The sequence below is a fragment of the Protopterus annectens genome, chromosome 3.part0, assembly GCF_019279795.1.
Source record: "Protopterus annectens isolate FY-2018-M chromosome 3.part0, PAN1.0, whole genome shotgun sequence".
In the NCBI taxonomy this organism is placed as follows: Eukaryota; Metazoa; Chordata; order Ceratodontiformes; family Protopteridae; genus Protopterus; species Protopterus annectens.
This window is the reverse complement of record NC_056731.1, coordinates 130,817,578-130,840,621: the sequence shown is the minus strand read 5'-3', so window position 1 is coordinate 130,840,621 and position 23,044 is coordinate 130,817,578. Positions and strand designations below refer to the sequence as shown.

Genomic DNA, 23,044 nt, shown 5'->3' with positions numbered 1-23,044 from the left:
GGCCACTCTTCAAAGTCTGATAACTTCCTCCACATGTACTGTAGTAGACTGCTGCCACTCCAGAAACTTTTTATGGCTGAATGCCATATTTGCAGTCTTTTTAAACTGCTTTTTGGTATGCCAAGACCACCAATGCCATAATACCTTTTATATGAAGTTAATGAGGCAGTATTCATCTTTCAGGATAAGTTCATACACAAGCCTTAACTGTGTGCAGCACTGTCTACTTTCCACTGTTACTTATAAAAGTTATATGAGGATTTTGCAGCAGTAATGATTTGCTGAAGTCTCAGATGCACAACAAGGCATGGTATTTTTGGGTATCAGAAATTTTGCTCAGCAACTCTAAGTTTCTAATAGTTTTCTAATACAGTACCACCAATGTAGGCAGTAGGGCAGCCTGTATAAGTTCCTTACTTGGATCTTTTCATGAACTACTTTCTAAACTGGTCCAGTATTTGAACTACCTGTACACCAGAACAATGTGTATTCCCTTGTTAATGTATATGTCTAACAAGTCATCTCTATTTGCTGGGAGTGAGTTAGGGCTCACTCACAGCAATCATTATTCTGGTTTTTGCAGGTTTAAATATCAGGTCTGCTTCATACAGCCATGTACACAATGCTGTGAACCCTTGCTACAGTTCATACTGCACTGTCACACAGTGGCGGTAGCCATGCATTACAATACTTCCAATAACCCCTACTGTTCTGAGACCCCATAGGGACATTGTAGCTGGTAATGACGTGGATCGACATTTTTGTCGCAGCAGTTGTAGTGGACAAGTCATTCTGCCACCATTTTAGACCTATGTGGCTAATGCCCTGCAGTGCAAATCTAACAGTGCAGAAAGGCTAGAGGATGACAGCAACAACTTTACTTAGATCCAGGAACACTCCCTCCATAATTTAGTCTATCCAGATTACTAAGAACACTGCCAACATGCTTTACATGTGCAGCGTCCCCCTCATGAAGTGACATCCCAACACCATGAGCAAAAATGGGAAAACGGGGTTGTGGATGAGTGATGGATGGAAGGAGTCTCCCTCATGCCCTACCCTAATGCTATGCTCAGTATTAGGTATCATTATATACTGCTGCCTACTTGCCTAACCTAATACGCTGAGCATGGCTACTGACTTGCAGTTACCCACCACATTTATGTAATCTGCAGTCCAAGCAGGACTGGAATCACTAGGCTTCTTACTCTTAGAGACTCATTTTGATAAAGCAATAATTAGAAAGTACAGTTTTGTACCTACCATAAATGTAGATGTCCGAGAGGAATGCATCTGCAGTCTTTACAAATGGGTTGTCCTGTCGTCAGGCAGCCCTTTGGTCGGCCGGATTCCAAAGTCTGGGTCTGGCTTCGGCTGGTGTCGCACTTCACCCGACGTCATTGCGGCAGTTATTATTCGGGTATAAAGGCATCAGCCGACGCCATTTTCCTCAATGTTTCTTGCCCCAGATGCCAGGTGCCCTCTTGGATGGCTAAATTTGGATAAATGCCAAAGTTTCCAAATAGTAGAGAGTAAACACATAAAATAAGCATGTATGTACATATATACAAACAAATACACCATAATAGATCCACCCCAAGCTAGCTGAAGATTGGCAAATACCCTAGGAGTACCTCAGAGGGGAAGGAGGGTGGGTAATCCTGACTGCAGATGCATTCCTCTCGGACATCTACATTTATGGTAGGTACAAAACTGTACTATGTCCTTCAAGGATGCATCTGCAGTCTATACAAATGGGTAGAATACCATAGCTAAACTAGAGGAGGAGGAAATGAGAAGAGATTATGGTGTAGTTAGGATCCCTTGCAAAACAGCAGTGGCAAAACCAGCACGGGATCTAGAGTATAGAGGTAAGTTATAATGCTTGGCAAATGTATGCACGGAGGTCCAAGTAGCAGCCTCTATAATGTCCTTGGTAGCCACTCCTCATAAGAAAGCTGTGGTAGTGGCTGTAGCCCTTGTGGAGTGAGGCCTGATGTTCTCTGGAGTTTTCTTTCCATGGTAGGAGTAACAAAATCTAATGCAATTTCCTATCCATTTGGAGATTGTCTGTTTAGAAATTGGTTTTCCTTCCTTTCCTGCTGCATATGCTACTAGAAGCTGGTCAGTTTTTTCTATTGTTTTTTGTCCTGTCCAGGTAGTAGCGTAATTGTCTGTGTACATCCAAGGTATGTAAGAGCCTTTCTCCCCTGTTCTGTGGGTTGGGGAAGAATGTAGGAAGGTGGATAGCCTGATTTAAAGATACTCTGGATACCACCTTAGGCATAAATGTAGGATTTGTTCTCATGGACACTCTATCTTGATGGAAGATTAGGAAGGGTTGCACTGCCATTAATGCCTGTAGTTCAGAGACCCTTCTTGCTGAAGTTATTGCCAGCAGGAAAGCAGTCTTCCAGGATAAGTATTGTAATTCTGCTGTTGCTGCTGGTTCGAAAGGAGGAAGAGTCAGTTTTTCTAGCACAAAGTTCAAGTCCCATGCTGGCAATGGAGGTTTCCTGGGAGGTTTTACATTTTTAATTCCTCTCAGAAACTGTCTGAGCAGAGGATGCGAGAAGACAGGAGGATCCAAGCTGTACTCTGCTGAAATAGCTGATGCATGTATCTTGATGGAGGAATAGGACAGGCCTGTATGGAAGAGCTCCGCCAAGTACTCCAGATGAGATATCTTTTCCATTTTGCTGCATAATTCTTTCTTGTTGAAGGTCTACGAGCCTCCAGGATTATGTCTTTAACCCTTTGGGATAAATTTGGGTTAATTGCTGTTATGTAATGTTCCAGGCAGTTAGCTGCAGAGTTTTTAGGTTTGGGTGCAGAATGTTGTAGTTGTTCTGTGTCAGCAGTAATGGGATCAGGGGCAATGTCCATATTTGTCCCCGGGACATGCTCCTCAGCAGTGGATACCAATGTTGCCTTGGCCAGTCTGGGGCTATCAGGATGATCCTCGGACGTTCCTCTTTGATCTTGAGAAGCACCTTGTGCATCAAAGGAAGTGGTGGGAATGCGTATGCTGTCAGGCTTTTCCAACTGAAGGATAGGGAGTCCACCTTCCAAGCAAGTGGGTGGTAAGTCCTTGTGCAGAATTTCTTCAACTGGTGATTAAAAGGGGATGCAAACAAGTCTATTTGTGGTAATCCCCATTCTCTTGTGATGGTTTTGAAGATGTCCGGATGCAGCATCCATTCGTGGGCATCTGTTGTAGTTCTGCTTAATATGTCTGCTAGAATGTTTTCCTTCCCTGGTACATAGATTGCCTGTAACTGAATGTTGTAGCTCAGAGCCACATCCCATAGGTCCAGTGCCAACCGGCATAGAGGGTATGAGTGTGTGCCTCCCTGTTTGTCGATGTACCACATAACTGTGGTGTTGTCTGTCCTTATCATCAACTGGCCTTCTTGGAGAAAAGGTCTGAATGCCTGGATTGCCAATTTTACTGCCATCATTTCTTTTAGATTTATGTGCAGATGCAGCTGGTCTTGAGTCCATAGGCCTTGAAAGCACTTGCCCATCATGTGTGCCCCCAACCGAGGTCTGAGGCATCTGTCGTGATGGTTTGTCTTGGTTGACTTTTGCAGAAGGGCAGTCCTGTGTTTGATTGACAGGCCTGAGCCCACCATAAGAACTCTTGCTTCAGGCATAGGATCATTGGAATTTTGGTTTCTAGGCTGTGCTTGTGCTGAGACCACAAATTCTTTAGGTACCACTGTAGCTTTCTCATATGCAGCCTGGCATGAGGTACCAGTATTATGCAGGATGCCATGAAGCCTAGAGCTTGTAGCACTTTTCTTGCAGTTAGATGGCTCTGCTTTGTTAATGCCAAGAAGTAGAGAGGACGTTGCTCTTTCTTTTCTGCAGTTAGAAATGCCATTTGTTTTGATGTGTCCAGTTCTGCACCCAGAAAGGTTATTCTTTGGGATGGAATCAGCCTTGACTTTTTTGTATTGACTGTATATCCCAGGGCTTGCAGCAGGTAGATGACTCTTTGTAAGTCTTCTGTGAGTTTGTTTTTGTTGTCCGCTTGTATCAGGCAGTCGTCCAGGTAGGGATAGATTTGAATTCCCTGAAGTCTGCAATGAGCGATTACTGATGCCAGGCATTTCGTGAACAATCTGGGCGCAGTAGATAAGCCAAAGGGCAATGCTGAGAATTGATAATGCTCTGATCCTGCAAGAAATCTGAGGTATCTTCTGCAAATTGGTCTTATGGGGACGTGCAGGTATGCCTCCTTGAGATCTAGAGTTACCAGCCAAGACTCCTTGCCCAGCATGGGAAGAAGCTGCTGTAGGGTCAGCATTTTGAATTTTGGGACAATGAGGAATGTGTTTAAAGCGGACAGGTCTAGAATAGGTCTCCATTTGTTTTCTTTTCTTGGTACCAGGAAGAGCCTGGAGTAAAATCCCTTCCCTTGCTCCATAAATGGTACCTTTTCCACAGCTCTCATTGTTAATAATTGAGATATTTGTTTTAGAGCTTCTGCCTTTTGAGAAGGTGGTAGGTTTGGCATTCCTCTCTTTCCTGGTAGTGTATGGAAATGGAACCTGTAACCTTTGTCTATAGTCTGCAAAATCCATTTTTCTCTTGTAATGCAGTGCCAGTTTCTTGAAAATAATGTTAGCTTTCCGCCTAAGGGTGCTTCTAGTTGTTCCCTGGTAGGCGGTGCCACCGCCAAGTCACTGTGATTGAGTTGTTGTAGTGGTGGTGGCTGTATCCGAGCCTCGTTGGTTGTTACCCTGCCACTGGCGACCCCTGTAGGCACCCCTGGATTGGTTTCTGCCTCTAGAGCGCCTATTCCTGCCTCTTTGTGCCTTAGAGGAGTCCGGAAAGGACCAATTCTTGGAGGGCCAGTTCCTGCTAAACCTTGGAGGTTGAACTTGTAAGAAATCTTTCACTGTTTGCACAGATTTTGCTTTCTCTTCCATCTGTTTTAGTACCTGCTGTGCGGGGGCACCAAATAAACTGACCTTGTCCATAGGTGCATCCAAAAGCTTAGATTTGACATGGTCTGGTAATGCCTGTTCTTTCAACCATGCATGCCTCCTGATAACTGTGCCAGTCATGGCTGATCTAAAGGAAGCCTCCAGTGCATCATAGCCACATTTTAAAGAATGGTTACTAACCTGCTGTATGTTATGTAACATTTCTTGAACATATTTTTTATCTATAGATTCTTCTGAGGACAGCTTTTTAGTCAACTGGTCAAGCATAAACTCTTGATATTGAATCATATGAAATTGGCAGTTCAAAGCTCTAGCTGACAAAGTAGCAGAGGTGTAAACTTTTACCCCATCTCTCTAAGGACCTGGAATCCCTTTCAGAGGGAGGGGTTTTAGAAGAAGTAGCTGCTACAGCTTTAGGGCCCTGGGAGATAGTCTCTGGATCTGCAAAAGGAGCCTTATATAAGTGGTGATGAGTGTCCGGGACCCTGTAGTACCTATCGGGCTTAGCAGGAGCCGGAGGTAAAGTATCAGGAGCAGTGCAAGCATCATTAAATGCATCATCAACAACAGATAGGACTGGAGGTATAGCTAAAGGCCTATGCTGTGGCAAGTGTAGAAAGGTCCTAAGCCTTTTTCTAGAGTCTGAGAAATCTTGGCCCTGCCACTGAAATTGTTCCCTCATAGCATGCAAGGTTTCCCCAAAGGAAAATTCCTCAGGAGGAGAGGCTGAAGGGATGGACTCCTCAGCATCAGAGTCTTCGTAAGGAGAATAAGAAGCCTCAGGATGGTCTGTATGATCTGAGTCATCAGAGGAATCATCTGTGGCTACTGGCTCAGGGGGCTCTGCTCTAGGCCTCTTTTCTGGAGGAGGGAGAGAGGCCCTGTCTGGATGAGGCTGGGCTCCACAAATTAAAGAGATGAGATCCTCTGCCAAAGAAAGCATATGGGAGCTGGTGCTGGGCCTGTGAGAGGGGGGCTTGGCAGGCACAGGTTTTGATGCTTTGGCTGCTTTAGCCCTGGCAAAGGCCTTAATAGACATAGCTGGAGGAGGCCTAGCAGCTCCACGTGCAGGGGTAGAAATATCTAGGGGAATGGTGTCTGATAAATCCTGTGAAATCGCAACAGAAGGTTGGATTTCAGAAGCCGTTTCTACCAGGTTAGAAGAGGCCTCGGTAGAAGGCAAGTTATCGGCTGAAGAAAGAACCGCTTGCTCGGTTTCGGCCGAAACCGAGACACTCGTGGTTTGCTTAACCGCGGTTTCGGCCGAAACCGCAGACCGCGAGTGTCGGTCCTTTTCTTTGCGTTTTTTGGTTATTTGCGTAGTCGGAGGATCCAACGGCATAATGTAGGCAAAATCGGAGCCGAAAATCTGTTCAGCAAAGTCCGAGCGACGTCTAAGCGTCCGTCGGTTAAAAGAAGCACAGGCTAGACAAGCTGCTACGTCGTGGTCTGGGCCTAAACAATGTATGCAATAGGAGTGGAAATCTTTATGAGGTATTTGTTTCCCACAAGATAAACAGTTATTAACTTTCTCTGACATCGGCTGAGGCAAGAAAGAGTCCCCAACGGGGTACTTAGCTTTATAGAAGTCTTCGAAGTAGTATTCGGTAGTAGTAATCTCTGGATCTGACCGACCGGCACTTGCGAACAGCTTCTGCTTCGGGCGCCACGCGGAAAGAAAGACTGAGGAAAATGGCATCAGCTGATGCCTTTATACCCGAATAACTGCCGCAATGACGTCGGGTGAAGTGTGACACCAGCCGAAGCCAGACCCAGACTTTGGAATCCGGCCGACCGAAGGGCTGCCTGACGACAGGACAACCCATTTGTAAAGACTGCAGATGCATCCTTGAAGGACATCTGCAACAATTTCATTGGGAAGATATAAAAACTTAGGAGGTATTCTATCAGATGAATTATACCTTGTCCTTTTTCTTTTCAGAAAGCATTTTAAACTAGATCATGATTTAATTTCTTAAACTGAAGAGTGCCAGGAAGTGCATGAATTTAGCTGAACTTGAACTCAGTGATGTTGTTAAGAATTTATTTGTAACAACAGTACTGACGCAGTAGTTGTGTGGTTATGTACTTAGATAAAATAACTGCTTAAACTACACGCCTAGTGAAAAATGTACACTTAACAATGAATGTAAGAAAATAATCGGTCTAAATAACTTTTGAAAATAAATGAACTAATAGGTAATGCAAGAAAAGAACATGATAATAACAAAGCTGCTGATGTCTGCATTTACAGTAAATAAAATTCTTCAAACTTAAAAGGCTGTTTAGGCGGAGTAATGAAAACAGAAATTAGCAATGACAGACAGCTGTTGTCAAATTGTTCTATACTTACATATCATCAAAGAAAAGCAAAAACAGGCATATGAACACATTTAATGACTGGACACATGCCTAATGCCATGGGGCACGGCCATCAATGGAACTTTTAGATGTTCATGTTTTAAATTACTCTCATTACCGAAGGATACAAGAAGAAGGGCAAACAATTCTTGCACCTGTAATAAATCTGCAGTAATTCACTGCCAAGATCTACGGCAATTTACAGTAGGACAAAAAGCACTGGAAAGAACACGTAAATAGATACTGAGGATAGTCTAACAGTGGGAATTTCTTTACAGAACACAAAGAACCTTCTACATTCTGCATGCCAGTATTTAGGGCAGACTGTGAAACTTGAGCAATGAGTAACACACTGAAGAACTGCAGTTAACAAAAGGGGAGCAAACCGTTTTATCGCAAGATGAACACAGCGATTAAGCATTTATTTGTAAGTATCATGATAAATCAAAATATAGCAAAATACAGCTTTATGAGGGGAACTACAGTTGGTAGCCCACCAAAGGCATGACTACTGTAAGCATCTTTACTTAAAAAATTATTATAACAATAAGAAAATTCACTACTACCCATTCGTTTACTTAGATAACTAAACACCCATGACTGACACTAACAAGGTATTATTATGTACTTTAATACATATGCATTTGACTGTACAGTATATGATGACATCAGGAACTCTCTGTACTACTATTAAAAGTGTTAAAAAAATATGTTTGAGATTCTACACCTCAGGTTTTTGCTGCAGTGCCTAAGAAAGTTTTTCCATGCAAGTTTCCCTGCTGTAACTACTCCAATTTGCTGCGAGAGTGGAAACAATTGGGGAAAATGGGCTGAATATAAAGCTACAAACTCCTTCAAAGATAAACTATTGTGTGCTGAAATAAATTTGCACTACCAAAATGAGTTGTGCTGATGAAACTGTGTACATAACAGAGAAAGACAAGCTCTGTCATGGTGCTTTTATGAATACATTTCATACCTCTCAAATGTCTAGATTTTTGTCTCATACTGTTAGGAGTTGCATTGTGTCTTTGTGAACTTAGAGAAAGCATATGACAGGGTGCCTAGAGAGGAGTTGTGGTATTGTATGAGGAAGTCGGGAGTGGTACAGGATATGTACAAGGGTAGTGTGACATTGGTGAGGACTGCGGTGGAAGTGACAGATACGTTTAAGGTGGAGGTGGGTTTACATCAAGGATCAGCTCTGAGCCCTTTCTTATTTGCAGTGGTGATGGACAGGTTGACAGATGAGATTTGACAGGAGGCCCCGTGGACTATGATGTTTGCAGATGACATTGTGATATGTAGTGAGAGTAGGGACCAGGTTGAGGAGACCCTGGAGAGGTGGAGATATGCTTTAGAGAGGAGAGGAATGAAGGTCAGCAGGGCTAAAACAGAATATATGTGTGTAAATGAGAGGGAGGGTACAGGAATGGTGAGGATGCAGGGAGTAGAGTTGGTAAAGGTGGATGAGTTTAAGTACTTGGGATCTATAGTTCAGAGTAATGGTGAGTGTGGAAGAGAGGTGAAGAAGAGAGTACAGGCAGGGTGGAATGGGTGGAGAGGAGTGTCAGGAGTGATTTGTGACAGACGGGTACCAATAAGAGTGAAAGGGAAGGTCTACAAGAGGGTAGTGAGATCAGCTATGTTATATGGGTTGGAGATGGTAGCATTGTCAAAAAGGCAGGAGTCAGAGCTGGATGTGGCAGAGTTAAAGATGTTAAGATTTGCACTGGGTGTGACTAGGATGGACAGGATTAGGAATCAGTATATTAGAGGTTCAGCTCAGGTTGGACAGTTTAGGACAAAGCAAGAGAGGCGAGATTGCATTGGTTTGGACATGTGCTGAGGAGGGATGCTGGGTATATTGGGAAAAGGATGCTAAGGATGGAGCTGCCAGGTAAGAGGAAAAGAGGAAGGCCTAAGATGAGGTTTATGAATGTGGTGAGAGAGGACATGCAGGCGGTTGGTGTGAAAGAGCATGATTCAGAGAACAGGAAGAAATGGAAACAGATGATCCACTGTGGCAACCCCTAATGGGAACAGCCGAAAGAAGATGATGATGATGATGATGACTGTTGCACAGTTCTTCATAAAATTTGTAATTTTCTGGAAAATCACTGAGGATTGAAGTCAATAAATAATGACGTATATTTCAATTTCAGGCTGCATATCTTTCAGAAAATGCATGCATACACAAATCCCATTATTCTAGCAACTGTTTAAATTTATAACAGCAATATTTAAAATCTGTCCCTATTTTTGGGACTTTATCTCCCCCCACACATTATTTAAGGCTTTGACCAGATTTCTTCCACTAAGAGGTTGAGCATTATACATTAACTGCATGAGAAATTACTCAATGTCACTGCACAAATGTACAGGCAAGAAACTGAATAAATTCTAACCACAATGCCATACAATATGACTGAGTTGCAGTATGTAGTGGTAAACAGCACATTGTGAAACAATATGATATCCCAAATTTTTAGACTACTCTACTATGACATTAGTGCACAAAGTTCAATTAATATACTTAACAGCACACTTCATTCTGAGATATGACTTATAAAACACTTAAGTAAAGGATACCACAAGGCATCCTTCAGCTGTATTACTTGTACTGACCATAAAAGATGGCTGAAATTAGCCATGCAGAAATTGTCTCAACTGCAGCTGAAAGTAAACGTGTATCTGGGTGCTGGGGAGAACCTCTATAATTTTGATTGACTCTGTTTTGCATCATGCTTCTAGTTGCTATACTGATCTGCCCTTGGGGTAAAACTGCAGTTACTACAGTGGTTTAGTTAGGAATTCAACCAAAGAGTCAGAAGTCTGCAGTGTTGTCAGGCTGCTGTGTTTGAGTATTCCAAGTTATCAGCACTGAAACAGAACAATGTACCTTATCCATGTGAGTTCAGAATTTCATTGGCATAATACACAAATTCTGTTTATAATCATTTATCATTTAGTTTTGTTTGGTGATGGATGTTCAACCTAGGAAAAGATTATTTAGACTGGAAACCAGTGGAGAAAAAACTCCAGACACAAAAGATTTCCTTAAGAAATGTACATAATATGTCTGAATAATATACTGATATGTATATGGGTTACGGTTCGAAATATCTAATGCACATTCATGTTTGTCTGGGTGTTAAAATGACTGAATGCACAGATAACCAAATGCTTGTTTCTATATTATTAGTAGCAGTGGGTAGGAAAAAGGATTTTTGACAAAAAAGGTTATAGCAGTTAGAGTGTATGAGTAAGAGTTCACAGCTTAGAGTTATAGGAAGGATTAAGTAAGGGGGTTTTGTATGTTTGGTGTTGTGCCTCCCTGCACCACCTTACTCATAGGTTCATAGGTAGGTACTAGGCTATCGGCCCAAGGGCCTACGTAAGCATAGCCAACAAGGTTCCCTGGCTTACACCACCCAAGAAAGTTATTTTCCTGTGCCACTGTCGAGCAGAGACACAGAAGTGATCCCCGGGGTGTATTTCCTATTTACCATCTACTCATCAAGATTTTTCTTGAAGAGTGCTAATGAAGAACTTTGCTTGACATAGATGGGTAGCCTGTTCCAGAGTATGGGAAGTCTCTGGGACAGGAATCTATCCCTCTTGTTTATTGTGGTGACAAGGTTTAGGTCCCTAGAGCATGTAGCTCGGAGGGATTAGGATTTCTTTAGGTGTAGCATGTCTAACAGCTCTGGGTTTGACATAACTTTATATGTTGGGCAGAGATCACCTCGGAGTAGGCGATATGATATGAAGTAAAGCTGTTGTTTTCTGAGGCGGTCAGTGTAGGGCATTTGTTTGAGGCCAGTAATCCTCTTTGTGAGGTACTTCTGTGGCCTTTCCAGCTGCTACAGATGTCTTGTGAGGTACATTCCAAAAGGGGCGTTGTACTCTATAATGGGTCTAATGAGTGTTGAGTAGAGGGGAACAATGCCCTCTTTTTTCCTGGATGAGAACCCTTTTATGATGAGGTGTGCCACATAGAAGGACTTCCTGACTACTGTGGCGATGTGATTATCAAAGGAGAGACTACTATCCACCTGTGTCCCAAGGTGTCTTATCACACATTAGGTGTTAAGAAGATTGCTGCCTATGTGGTAGTTCATAGGTACAGAGTTTTTACCAAAGGGGGATGACATTGCGCTTTTTGGCATTGAGCTTGAGGCCATGGCTCTGAAACCAGGCATCTGTCTCAGCGAGGCCCTTCTGTAGGATGTCCACATCATTTGGGGACTTGACTATGGCTCCTAGTTTGCAGTCATCTGTGAACTTCATTAGCCAGAGGCCTTCTCTGTTAGCCTGTACTTCAGAGAAGTAGATACCAAACGGGAGAGGTCCCAGGACTGAACCCTGTGATACTCCACTTGTCACTGCTTTGAGGTCAGATTTGTAGTCTGCAACTTTTACAGTGTGGGTTCCGTCAGTGAGCCATTTGACAACCCATCTTGTGATGTAGGGATTTATACCTAGTTTAGTGAGTTTAGCTATAATTCCAGAATGGGGGATGGTGTTGAAAGCCTTGGCGAGGTCAAGATAGGCTGTGTGAACCACCTTGCCCTCATCTACGGCTTTGGTGACTGCCTCAAAAAAGTCGATCAGGTTCAGGAGGCATGATCTGCCTTATACAAACCCGAACTGGGTGGGATCCAGAGTTTGGAGGTTACCAATGTCTTTGTTTATGAGTTCCATGATGATACGTTCCATGGTCTTGCAGACCAGGCTCGTCAGGTTAATAGGTCGATAGTTCCCAGGATCAATGGTGGTTCCCACCTTTCTGGAGTGAGATAACTCTTTCTGTGTGCCATTCAGTGGGCACAATGCCTGATGCGAGGCTATTATTGAACATGGTGCTTAAGTGGGGAGCAAGTTCATTCTGAAGTTCCGTGTAAAACGCAGCCTGGGATGTTGTCCGGTCTCATGGATGCTGTGTTTTTGGCTTTAGAGAGTGCAGCTTTTACCTGCGTAGTTGTGATTACAGGGACTCTGCATTCTTCCTGTATAGATATGGGCCATTTAGGGGGCGAGGGGTGGGAAAGTTAGCACTGAACCTATCTCCCAGGATGTTGGCAATATCAGTTGGTTCTGTAATTTTTGTGCCATTGTGCTGTAACTCAGAGCAGATCTGGGTGTTGCCATCGAGATTCTTGACATAGCTATAGCATGCTTTGTAGTTGTCCTTAGAATTAGTGACGATTTTGTTTTCGTAGCTAGCTTTGGAGGATCTTATAAGGGATCTCAGCTTCTTACTGAGGCTGACCAGGGAGCTCCTCCACTCATGGGATTTTACTCTCTTTAGCAACAGTTTCTTCCTTCTGTTGTACAGTTTGTTTATGGCAGGGGACCACCAGATTGGCTTCCTTTTTTTGAGGATAGCGTCTTGGTTCTGTATGGGATACCACGATCCATGCACTAGTGTACATGCTTATAGAGTGCATTTGTGTAAGATTCAGCAGTTGTAACTGTATTGTCCATCTGCATGGGTGTCATGAAGTTCACCAAACACTGCCACTATCCCTCCCCCTGCACATTATATTACTAAAAACCCTTTCCATAACATACAACTACAAAGACAACACTGGATCTTGTTTTTTAGTTGGGGTTTATGATACAAGGCATTTTAATCGGTTAGAGTTATTCAATGTTTTGTGATTCGATACTAGTACTACACAGCCATGCTCTTCACATTTTTCACTCCTGCAGTAGCCTTAGCTATATGGGTTATATCTTGCCATGACTATAATAGCCTACCAGTTTTCAAAGCTTCAGGGCACCTTCCATGCGCCCAAACTGTCAAGCCGTTTGAGATGAACTAACTAAAAGACAAGTCTGGGTGCAAAGCCCTTCAGAGCTTTACTGCCACTGAAGACTATGCTTCTCTGAGGCTTTCACAGATTGATGCTTGGCTTGTGCTTTCCTTTTCTGGGCAGATAAGTTCCCTCTGGTGAACAAAAACTGCTATTTTCTGAAATTAACTGATGTTTTACTACGTTCCTCTTCAGGAAAGTGATTTTAAAGTTAGAAGTGATGTACTTTAATTGACTGTCTCAAGACTATAATGTACTTTTGAATGGAGCACTCATATTTTCTGAGGAGAAATAGTGTTTAATTTTCCATTGTAGGGCTGCCACAGTGTTTGAAATGAGTGTTTACTGTTTTTCTGTCAAAAATGTAACTTCTGTTGACCCATAGTTTTACCACAATTTGCTGCTTGCTTTCACTGGGAAAAAGGCACTATTTTTGTCTTGACCATGGAACAGATTGTCTTTCCCATAGTCAGTCCTTCTTCCAGCCACAGAAGCTAGCAGCCTTTGTTATCACAGCAGGCTAACAATTTGCTTCAGCCACAGGTAGTTGACTCTGCTGTGGCCATTCGTTGTACCGCAGACCACTCATCTTTTACCCCAAATCCCTCTGGTATAGCACCGAAAACCACCATGGACCAGGGGTTACCCACATCTTCTGTAGCTGTTGGAGTCCCCTCAGTGGTCAAGGAGAACCACTCTTGTACGTCATGGGAGAAGGAAAGGGGAAGGTTTCCTTGTTATGTTACAATGCTGTTCCCATCACTGGGGAAGCAGCGGCTGCCATTAGTAACACGGCTGGCCCCGGTTTTCCTGTCAAAAAGAATGATTTTCCAGAATCTAAACCCATTCCTCCTGTCTTGTCGATTTTACAGGATGTGTGTGTTAATGCCTGCAATTTTTTTTAATTTTGTGCCATTTTTTAATTTCAAACGCTAGTGCTCACTGACCCTGTCGGCAGTGGTGAGGAAGTTTTGTGTTATTTTTTTAATTGTTGTTAACTATAAGAAAACATCTCAGGATTTGCTTTTTTGCTAGAATTAAAAGAAATGCTTTAGCCTGCAATAGAATATACCAAGGGAGCTGCAATTAGTGTATGTGTATTTGGAAGCACCGGCGCTTGTAACTACTACATGTGCAGGGCAGTGGATTGGCCAGCAGAGTACGTACATTGTGAACTAGTAAAGCTCTTGTACTATCACATGATTGTACTATTTTTAAATGTATAATAACGACAGCAATATAAGAGAAAGAACGAGTAGAGTCTCACACCCATAAATAAGTGTGCACTGAAATAAAAAATGTCGCTTAACTATCAATGTTGCTTAGGAAGAGGCAGACATTTAGCTATAGTGCAAACGCTGTGGTATGAGTCTGCTATTTTCTGATCAAGCAGTCAAGGTTATATATCTTTTAGCAATTAACATAGGCCAATTGTTCTAAACAACACACTTCTTCTTCTTTCGGCTTATCCCGGTTAGGGGTCGTCACAGCAGATCACCTGTCCGCTCATGGTTAGCAGTGGAGTTTTACGGTGTCGAATTGCCAGCCTGGCGCCCAACCTTCCACAGAAGGCACACACACACATGCACTCACGCCTAGGGCCAATTTAATGTGTCCAATGCACATACAGCATGTCTTTGGGATGTGGGAGGAAACTGGAGCACCCAGAGGAAACCCACGTGGCCACAGGGAGGACATGCAGACTCCAAATAGAAGGCACCCCAGCCAAGGATCGAACCAGAGAACCTCTTGCTGTGAGGTGGCAATGCTAACCACTGCACCACTGTGGCTGCCCTGTTCTAAACAACACACTATCATAGCTTTAATCTCCTGTGTTTTTAAACTAGCATTTTACAGCTGTTACTCTTTTAGCTGCACTAAGTGAACAATATTGAATGGAATGTACATGTGAACGTATTTGTTAGCCAAACTGTAAGCACTGTAACCATCTGTTTTAACAGTGCTTTAATTGATGTTTTTGAATTTGATAAAGTGCTCATTATATTTGTCCTCATCTGCTCTCATATCTTTCCTTTCTACTTCCTAGGAACTCTATCAGTGTTATTTCTCCCTACCCAGCCCATCCCCTTGAAATGCTCACAACATTAAGGAACTGCTGTTCATGGCAGTTTGAAATATCAAGCAGTCTAACTCTGCTTCACTAAATAAATTCTAAACGGAGACAAGGTTAACATTTTCTTGCTGTATATTATCCTGCAAATCTGTGACAATAGATGTTTTAGTGTTCCGCTTGGGTGTCTGCAGCACTAGCAACATTCCAGTAGGCTACCCAATTATCTTGCAGTCTCAGTAAGTGTAGTTCTAGGACAAATTAAAACAGAAATAAGGAAACTGAAGGGGATCTGTGGCATACTTACACCCACTTACTTTACTTTCTCACTCTCCTGCGCAGACCACTTCACAAAGATTGTCTCAGCACTCTCTGGAGTTTAAGCCCCACTCCATTCGCTATGCTCACTATGCGCTCCACCCTGCCCCAAATCCCACCCACCCTCAGTACCTCTATATTTATTCTGAAGCCTAAAACCACTCCCACACCCATCCACCAATTACTCCACACCCTGTAACTTCCTCTCCCCATATTACCCTACTCACCAATCTACCACGTCTCTAGAACCAAAACAGTCATGATAATAGTGAAGATGTCTCTACTCCTTACCTGTACACTTCTTAGTTATATTACTTCATACCAAAACCCCACAATAATAACTCACCACCACTTTCACTGCACACTCTCATCAACTCCTATCAAACACTCACTCTATAACTTCACTGCTCCTCTTACAAAAAACCTCACAGTTCACCTACCCAACTGCCTTACTCCCACCACACTTAAACACAAAATATCCCTAAAATACGACCAGTATTTTACTGCATATATAAAACATATTCTTAACACTCTCTGTAAACTAGCCCTCAGTGGAGGCATCCACCCCAACCCTGGTCCCACCATTAATACCCACACCCCAAACCCTCTCCCAACAAACTCCCCCCCTCTCTCAAATCACAACCAACAAAAAGACAACTCACCTCCTCTTTATGTGTCTAAACATCAGAAGCATCTGTAAAAAAAAACCAAGACCTCCATGCCAGTACAAACCTGTATTCCCCAGACATTCTCGTCCTAACAGAAATCTGGCTCAAAACTCACATCAAAAGTGAGGAAATACTCCCACCTGGACATAACATCCTCTGGCAAGACAGACTGTTCAGGAAAGGAGGTGGTGTAGCTCTGCTTTTCAAAGACCACCTCAACATACAAAATCTTAACAAATCATCTCACCAGTTTGGCAAAGAAGAAAAGCTTTATGCCACTCTCAAAATTAAACCAAAGAAAACAATCAACATCATAGGGTGCTATATCCCACCAGGACAGAATATACTTCTCCTAGAAAACCTCCTAAGCTGGCCCAACCTCTCCCTACCCCCAATAAATTATAATCCTCGGTGACTTTAACATTAATTTGCTATCCTGTAATATTAACCACCGAGCTCTCCACCTACATCTCCACAGATTCACACAATTAATACAATCCCCCACCCGGATCAATAAACATCCTAATAATCACACCACTCTTGACTGGATCCTAGTCAACAAAGATCCTCAACTTACCTAGCAGGCTGTCTACCTGACTGCCTCAGCGACCACTCCCCAACCTTCCTACTAAGCCATCACAAACAATATTGAGCCTATTACCCACAGGCATATTCGAAACAAAGCTAACTTCAACCCCCACTCCTTTACCTCCTCCCTCCAAAAAATTAACTGGTCACCACTAAAATACCTCATCCTATACAAAGTTGTTCATGTCTTTAACAGCACCTTCCTCAACATCCTCAACACCCATGCATCCCTAAGAAACACCAAAGTCAGAACTAAAAGCTCCGCCTGGCTACAAAAACCACCAGGGACCTAATAAAAACCAGGGACAAAGCTTGGGGACACTGGCGCCTAACAAAAAAAACCCTCAGATAGACTATCCTTTCTGGAACTATGTAATAAGGTTAAAAAAACAAATAAAAATTGATGAAGCACTTTACTATCGGACCTCCCTAAACTCTTCCAACCATAACCCAAGGCAATTCTGGTCTATAATTAACTCTATCCTTAACCCAGGCAAAGTAAACACCCCCCGCCATCTATCCCTCCCTCCTCCTGTAGTATAGCTGAATCCTTCAACAAACATTTCACAGAAACCATTCTATTTCATACCAAACAACACTTCCCTACATCAGCTGCCCCCATGCAAAACAGCAAATCCACCCCACCTTGCCTTCTCTTTCTCATTAGTACCCACCTCCTTCATAAAAAGACTTCTGACAAAACTCAAACCCACCAAACTAGCAGCTGACAACCTCCCCGCCGAATATCTAAAAATAGCTGCCGAAGTCCTAGCATACTCTGTTTCCATATTAATCAACCATTCCATATCAGAATCCCATGTACCATCTTTATGGAAAATATTCCACATCATTCTACTCCATAAAGGTGGCCCCTCCACTGACCTCTCCAATTATTGCTCCATCGCCATCGTCTCTACCCTCTCCAAGATACTAGAAAAATGTGTCAACCTTCAGGTCTCTAACTACCTCCTAACCAATAATCTCCTCTCTAATACCCAACATGGCTTCAGGCCATATCGCAGCACGACCACTTCTCTGGCTCCTTTACTAACACTATCCTTCAACACAGAAACAATGGCCTCTTTTCCTCTGCTATATTTCTAGATCTATCTAAGGCCTTCGACATTGTATCGGACAAACTACTACTCCCTGCTCTCTCCAACCTTTCTTTCTCCAAACCAGCAACCAACTGGTTCCACAGCTACCTCCACAGCCACCAGCAACAAGTTGTCTAGGAAAACAGCCTCTACCCTCATCATCCAGTTACCATTGGTGTCCCCCAAGGCTCCATCCTTGGCCCTCTTCTACTCTCCCTCTTCAATAACAACCTGCACATTGCCACCAAACAAGCATCTCTCATACAGTATGTTGACGACTCCACCCTCATCTGCTCTGCCCCCTCTTTACCAGAACTCCAACAGATCACACAGCAATCATTCTCATCCATAGAAAGCTGGCTATCTAACTCCCAGATCCTACATAACCCCAATAAAACCAAAATTCCTAATCTTCCAAACATCCAAGTCTACCCCAAACTCCTCCCATTTTAATATATCTGCCAAAGGCAATATCTCCATCTGTCTATAAGTTCACACCAAACTACTCGGTGTGGAGATTGACAACAATCTCAAATCCGACACCCACATATCTCTTACAGTAAAAAAGTTCACAAAAGACTCGGCACATTATATAGAAACAACCAGTACGTCACCAAGACTGCTAGAATCTCAATTGCCAATTGCCAACTAATCACTACCCTACTCTATGCATCGCCCATTCTCACTAATCTTAGACAATCAGACTTAAACTAGAGACATGCTACAACAAATCCAAATAATTTGCCACTGGTGCTCCCTACCGCAGCCACCACTGTGTTTCCCTTAGAGAACTAGAATGGCTCGAGCTTCCACAACTCCTTCACCTAAATCAACTCTCGTTTGCCCACAAAACAGTAAATGACCCACTCAAAATCCCATCACTTCAAACACTCCTCTGACCCTACCACTCCTCCAGACCCCTACGCTCCAGCAACAAAAATCTCCTCCAGATCACCAAAGCCAAAAACTCAGCAGGAGAAGCATAGCTTCCTGTGCCATATCCAAGCTTTGGAACATCCTTTCCCCAACCATCACTACCCTAACTTCCAGCAGTCACTTCAAAACTTTGCTTACATTGCACCTAAATATTCACTGGTACTGTCCTTGCCCAAACCCCAACTAAATACCCCTACCCTCTGCTCTCTTTGCTCTCAACACCACTCTTTGGTCTAACTAACAATTACTATATAACAGCTCTCTGCTTAGTTAGTACACATCAGCCTATTACTACTTTATACTGTGAGCTTTTAGCCTATTAGTACTGTGTAATGTTAAGCTGTTTTACTCCTTAAATTTATGGCAGTTTGTATTGTTTAAAATTTTATTGCTCTTGACTATAACTGTAACTGTACCAAATGTTTCTCCTGTACTATGTGTCATCTTCCTTATTACTGATTGTATATTACTCATATAAAAATCTGTGGAGCTTTTCTCCCAAGACCTCCGCCGAAAAAGGATCTGTGTCCAGACGGAATTTCCCAGTAAACAAATGTAAATAAATAAATAAATACATTTTAATGATCAACAAACAAACAAGCCACCGGGAAAGGAATAAATCCAGATACAGAGCAAAAAACAAGTCCAATGTGAAAAAAACGGTATCTGGAACACACGACTTGCACCACAAACTAATAATACGAACTGCAACGTAACCAATAAAAATAAATATATTTATTCAAAATTTATTCCTATATACTATCTGACCAATCAAATACATGTATCATGCCATGCCTCTCAAACATGTAAAAGCACAGTACTATATTATATATGAAGTGGTCTTTTTTTCTTTTTAACATCTGATGAAACATTGTTGGAGTATAACTGTGAAAGCGCTTATTCCGGTTGAATAAATATATTTATTTTTATTGGTTTACATTGAAGTTCATATTTTTAGTTTGTGGTGTAAGTTGTGCATTCCAGATACTGTTTTTTCACATTAAAATTTAATGACAGTTAGCTAGCTGTCTCTAAAATGGCAGACAGGATGTATAAAGTTCTTCAATCTTTTACTTTTTTATATCATATTCCCAAACCTGACCTAACAGCTATAGCTTTAGTTGACGTCACTGCTGTTAAGCACTTAATTAATTCCAATCCTACACATTCTAATAAGGACGGGAAAATTACTGATAGGAATAGGGAAAAAGGGAAAAAGTGCATACTTCTGCAACTTGAATTTTCGGAATTTCGTACTGTATGTTAAAGTTTCTTTTGACAAATTGTGAAAGTAAGAGGAAGGTTTGATCTACAGTTTTTCCTTCTGAAGAAAAAAATGCTTTAAATAACTTATTTACTTATACTGTGCATGTCATTACTCATTGTTTGCAGTGTGTGCATAGTTCTGTTGATACTTCTTCCAGGGCTATGGCCACTGGCACTATTTTAAGGAGGTTTGCTTGGCTGCATTCTCAGAACCTCCCAGATGATTTAAAAATGCGATTTTAAATTCTCCCTTAGGTAAACATTTAGTGTTGGCCCCTCTGGTGCACAGACTATCAAAAAGTTTGATGAAAGGAGCAAGTTGACCCAGGAAATCTCTTAAGATTTTCAGCTCCTCTTTTCAAATTGTCCAAGGGCTTTTCTTTTCCTCATCCAATTTTGGCAAAAAAACAGAACAAACAGTCTCAACAGAATTCAGGTAATCAGACATTTAAGAAGAAGTGGCAAAAGGGTTCCATAAAGGAGACTTACACCTCCCAAAATCAAAGACAGTTCAACAGGTCTGAATGACTATTCAAAAGATCTTGTAACACCCCTCCCCCTCTTTCCCGGCCCCTCTTCTCTTCCAGAATGTCTGAATCTCTGTTCTTCTCTTTGGCAATGCATTGTTTGACAAAGGATTCTGAAAATCATTCAACATGGTTACAGACAGCAGTGGGAAAAAAATTCCTTCTTTCCAGGGTGTCATTTCTCATCACGCAGATCAGACTCTTTTGATCCCTTGCCAGCTTTCTTCAGTGAATTCCATGATGCCCCTCTTGCCTATTTTCTGAACCCTTAACTGCACTCGTTCCTATTAGCAGAATCTTCTCCCTTCCTGTGTTGGTTTAGTTTTTAATATACTTTCTTCTGCATTATGAATATAATTTTCTATGTGGCTGTCATTATTCTCCTTAAGGATCTGCATCCAAAATCCCACTCTTACCTTCTTTCTTGAATTTCCCTCCTGCTTCATCATCATTCCTTTCTACTTTGAATTACAGCTTTCTGCTTGAGTTATGTATATGAACCTTAACTGTGTAGCTCTAAAATATTTAAAATATCCCTTCAAATCAGGTAGTGCTCATCTACCTTGTTCTATTGGAAGGATCAGCTTATCCCACTTGACCCGTGAACATTTTCCCTCCCAGATAAAATCCTTTGTCTCTTTATTAATTACTGTCCAAAGCTTCTCCTCTGGTTGATACAAATATGAATGACCTGTATATAACATTAAAGGGACTAAGAACATTTTCACTGTTTATATTTTGCTATCCATATCCATAAACAAGAGCTTCCAGTTTCTCAGTTTTAGTATTATCTTTTGTTTCGTCTCTTCCAACATATCCTTATCTGCCAAAACAGAACATTTTTTAATGCATACTCCTAAATACTTAATTTTATTGTATCCCAAAAGTATGGGTATTGTTGGACCAATTCATATGTGGGTACATAGTTTATACAGAAACAACTGCTGGAACCACTCGGTATTAAACAATTGTTGTATTTAGTTGTGGTATTTCCAGTGTGTGTTTTTTGGACAGTTAATTGAATTAAGTACAACAATTGTTTAATACTGAGTTGTTCCAGCAACTGCCTCTGTATTTTGAGTTTTGAACCTTAAGCATTGCTTTTAGCTCATTGTGAATTATTTTGTGTACATAGTTTATACCTATATTCTTTGTTTTATCATTAATGTTATACCCCAAAAGACTTGAAACTGTCTTAAGATGTTCTACAACATAGAAAAATCATTTTTTGGTTTCATCAGGTCCCAAATAATATAGTCTGCAAATAAAGCCAACTTTTCTGGATTACCATACTAATTACATCCTTGAATTTCTGAGTTCCTTATTTTCTTTGCCCATGTCACTAAATATAAAGCAAATGACAAAAAGGACACCCCTCCCTGGTTCCTCTTTTCAGGCAGAAATTGTCATAAAGGAACTCCTGCCTTCACTTTAATTGTTATCTCCAATTCCTAATATGTCCTATGAATTAACCTTATTATTGTATCAGGAAATGTAAATGCTTCCAATGCCCTGCTCATGAAATCCCAGCTTACTCTGTTAAATGCTTTCTCTTAATCAAAATCCACCAACAAGAGTGGTATTTTCTTAAACTCTGCTTACCACAGGATCTTCACTGTTCTATTAATGTTGTCACGTTTGCTCTCCTCCACAAAACCATAATGATTCATATCTATCAATTTTGGCAAAACCTTTGCCATTCTTTTAGCTAGTAGGGACCAAACCACTTTATAACCAAGGTTTAAAATTGAAATGGGCCTATATGTAGTCTGATGAGTCTTTATTGTTGTAGTGGCAATAATGCCTCAAGACTTTCTTCCAGGATGGTGGTACTTCCCCTCCTTTTAAAATACTGTTAATCAAAACCTTCCAGATATTTATCACTTTCTTCTCTCCTAGTGCCCAAACTTCCACAGGAATACCATCTATTCCTGGAGTCTTTCTTGCAGATTGATTGTATGTCATAGTTTTTTTATCACATCTCCGTCTGTCTTTGCTGTTAACTGACAAGCCTCATCTACCTCTAACCTTGGCATATTTAAGACTTCCATAAATATTTCCATTTGTGATTTCCGCATTTCTCTGCTTTATACAAATTTTCACAAATTGTCTGAAATATCTAATATCTCTACAGGATATCTAGTTATTTTTCTTGTTGTAGGCACCCTATGTTTGGCAGCAACTCTTTTCACTTTCTGTTGTGTAAGTTGTTCTGCTAAAAGTTTTTGTGTGGAGTTATCTAAAAAAATAGTTGTTTGCTAGCAATCATTCTAAACGCATGCATACTATCTATATACGCCCTTATTTTCTTTTAGCACACTGCAACTGTGCTTCTTCTTGTTCTGTGAGATTCCTCGTATTCCCCAATACTTTAACCATTGTCAGCTCCTCTAAATAATCCCTGTTACTTAAGAAATTTCTGCCTTGTCTAATAA

General features: G+C 41.6%; 1 protein-coding gene across 8 annotated transcripts in view; it reads right to left on the bottom strand.

The window, feature by feature from the left end:
* The window catches only part of CACNB2 (calcium voltage-gated channel auxiliary subunit beta 2), a 1,902,347-nt gene that overhangs the window by 811,633 nt on the left and 1,067,670 nt on the right, over window positions 1–23,044 (bottom strand). The window lies entirely within an intron of this gene.